A 3690-nucleotide genomic window follows, 5' to 3' on the forward strand; every position below is an offset into this window, starting at 1 on the left:
CCAGTAGTTGCCATCTAATGCAAAGCACTTGACAACTACTGTAATAAATGGCCACCTGGAAGATTATCTATTTTCACAGATGCCTCACAACAGATGAAGAAGCAGCAATAGATATTTATTTCCAGGCATTTGGAATTTCTTTGTACAGATCCCAGATTACCCACCGATATTTACTGCTGAATTGCTTGTAATTGGTTTGGCCCTTCAAGTAGTTCCCGGTAACGTTACTTGCGTAATCATACTCTCTGACTAACTGTCAGTCTTAGCAGCACTGGAAAGCCCAAAGATGCGTCTTTTAAAAACAAACCTTGATGTTTTTCCTTCCCTTATATTTACAGGAAGTGCGTTTTCAGTGGGTTCCAGGGCACTGCGGCATTACTTCTAATGTAATGTCCGGTTACTTAGCAAATTCAGCTCTTAATGGGCCTACTGAAGATGTTGTACCGAACATTATTTTGCTAAATATATCTCGTTTTGAACGGTTTCAATCATTACACTTCAATCATTACAATCATTATATATATATATATATATATATATATATATATATATATATACACTCACACACACCCTTCATTTATTGAATTCTATTCCTGTCACCTCAGAATTTCCCAAATTATTTTAGGAACACTAATTCCTAATTAACAGGATATTAATAGGTTATCTATCTAAACCGACACCACGAATACTATTCTTATATTTGCAGTGAACTCTGGCCAATCCCCCACTGTGGGTATTACGCATCGAAGGGAAAGAAGAGGAGCCCTCTAAGGCCTTTAAATCATATTTCACCTTGTCGCCATGTTGGGCCGTCTTCTCGCTTTGTCGCCATGCAACAATATTAACTTATTTATGACTGTTCGGAATCTAGAAGGATGTGCCTCGATACAAAAATATATCCGTATTGTTGAAAAGTGCCGCATACTGAACTGACCTTATTCAAGACGGAAGTTGATTCGCTTATACTAGGAAGCACGCTGCTTTTAGAATTGTTTTTTTTTTTTTCATTCTTTTTAAGGTGTACAGCCGGAAGAAAGAGAAAAGCGTTTGGGATGGTGGTGTTTACTTCATTTCATTTTTATTTCCTTAAAGACCCCCTGTTGGGGTTTTTACATAAGGGGTGGGGTTAACATGAGAAAACAAAACATTTTTTTTTTCATCGAACAGTGCAGGTACCTCCTAAGTGCTGTTGCATATCGGGGTGCTTATAAATTTCGGGGTTTACTTGACACGTATTCCGAACAAAATTGAATATATGTCGCTTTTGCTGAGCCCTTCTTACAAATGGGCACTGATAATAACGCCATGAAACTATATTGTTCAGGTTGAAAATTGCCATCTATCTATTTCTTACTTGTGTACGCCGGCAAAAAAATGCACTTTTGGCAAAATTAGATTTAATAATCCTCGGTCACGGTGACGTCATTACTGCGAACCCATTCAGCTGAGCACGATATATTGAACAACCTCCAGCTTAAGCAGCATCGCTGTTAAAGAAATTAGCAAGGCTGCAACTAAGGTTAAACGTGCGAAAGCGGCGGTTAAACCCGGTTTAGCTGTTGGTCGGTATTTGTTTCTCCTTTTTTTCTCCCCTAAGTTTCGATTTGGTTACGCTCAAGGACACATTGGACAACATGTTCACGTTTATGACGTCTTCTCTCCCGTTCAAACTCAGCACGCTTCTGCGGCTGATATAGTAGAAGGGGCAGCAAGATAATTATCATGGAATATTATTTTATTAGTGTTAGTTTAAATGACCATTATCACTATCATTTTTGCATACCCTACAAGTGCACGATAAAGAACCTCAGGTGGTCGAAATTTTCGAAGCCCTCCACTACGGCATGTCATAGCCTGAGTCGCTTTGGGATGTTAAACTAGGGTCTAGTTAAACCCCATAAACCAAGCCAGACCTAGTCATGGTTTCATTAGTAATTGGTTAGGGAAGGAAAGGTGCGGTGTCTGTCTCGCTCTCTGCGGACAACTGAATAATATAGCAATAATTGATTTACAGGAAAGGAAAGGCGCAGTATCTGCGGAGCACATCCTAAAGGCTCGGTTAGACCTCGTGAAATAGTGCATTCGCACTAAAGCACTAAAATTCATTCGCAATATGTAGCACAGCTAGTCAAAAAGTAGCATTTAAGCCATAAAAAGAAGGCGTAGTGTCGATGGATGGCAATCCGCCTTTTGCGCGAGTTTTCTGCGCATGCGCGAAGCCCCAGCGGCGACTGATGAAAACACACTGAGCGGCGTCGACGGCGCTTCTCGTCGCCGCACTCATAGCCAACGCACGGGGGCTGGAGGCGCGGTCACGTTCACAGCCTCGGTAAAACGATGCCAACCACCTGTGCCGCTTACGGCTGCCACTCTCGAGGCGTGCCGGGATACAAGACGCGTTTTGTTAGGTTTCCTTCGGCGAGCCGCGACCTGCCACGGCGTGAAGCTTGGATTAGGGCAACCAAGCGTCAAGACGTGAATGGGCGACCTTGGCAGCCGACTGCGTGCTCTCGACTGTGCGAAAAACACTTCGTTACAGGTATGTATGCATCTAAAGGAAATATGCATGATGAAAAGTATCTACCGGAGTTTGCACCAAGCCTGTAACCCACCAGTGATAGCCGCAATGAGCATTTGTTCGGCGCGTCTGATGGCGATGTATTTTGTCGTTTGTTTTATTTATGTGCGAAGGGGCCGGGTAGCGCAGATATCACAGGTGGCTGTGTGCGCTAGACCGTAATAATTAGCATGTTTTATCGCGACTGCCGCCTGAGTAAAAAGAAGAAAAAAAGGGTGTTTGTTCTGATGCACCGCCGTTAGCGAGCCGAGTAGTTGAGCTGGTGATGAGGCTCGCGAACGGCAGTGCATTAAAACGTCGTATATTTTTTTTCTTGTTAGTGAGGTGGCAGTCACGATAAAACATGCTAAATATTACGGCCTAGCGCACATAGCCGCCGGTGATATCTAAGCTACCTAGCCCTTTCGCACATAAAGAAGGGACAAAATACATCGCCTTCAGGCCCCGGTGCAACTGAAGCAATCACGCACCGAAGAAATCCTCATTGCAGCTATCACTGGTGCGCTACAGCCTGGGTGAAAACTCCAGTAGGTACTTTTCATCATGCCTATTTCGCTTAGATGCATACATACCTGTAGTATCTGTGTTTTTGCCGCTCGGAGCATATGACGCACTTGACACTGCACGACGCACAGTATTTTTTTTTTAATTAAAGGCTCGCCTTCGTGCACGCCAAAGCATCCGGACTTTGTTCCTTTAATGTACGCAATCAGATGCACTTCGTTAGGGAGCTTGATAATTGTCGTCTTCGTCCAACCGTTTTTAACGGCAAGGAAACCGCCCGGCACAATAAATGAATCTCCTGGAGGGGTCATGCTTGTTCACTTGCAGAGTGGATCGCTCTGGACTAGAACAGGGTTGGTTCCTGACCGAGATGCGCATTCGATATGTCGGCGGAGGCAGAAATGAACGTTGGAGATCCTTTCACAACAGAATGGCCATTCTCTGCGCACCGAGAACCTTTTCACCACTGCGACCACATCCGTTCTGACTCCTGAGGCCAGAAACCGGCTGCAGCTCTGAATCATACATTGCCAGAAAAATTCAGCGCGTTTCCTGCAGGTGTGCATTCCGGCCGGGAAAATGCCCTTTTCACGGGGTGTGTATATGTG

The sequence above is a fragment of the Amblyomma maculatum genome, chromosome 7, assembly GCF_055883805.1.
Source record: "Amblyomma maculatum isolate TAMU_Amacu chromosome 7, ASM5588380v1, whole genome shotgun sequence".
In the NCBI taxonomy this organism is placed as follows: Eukaryota; Metazoa; Arthropoda; class Arachnida; order Ixodida; family Ixodidae; genus Amblyomma; species Amblyomma maculatum.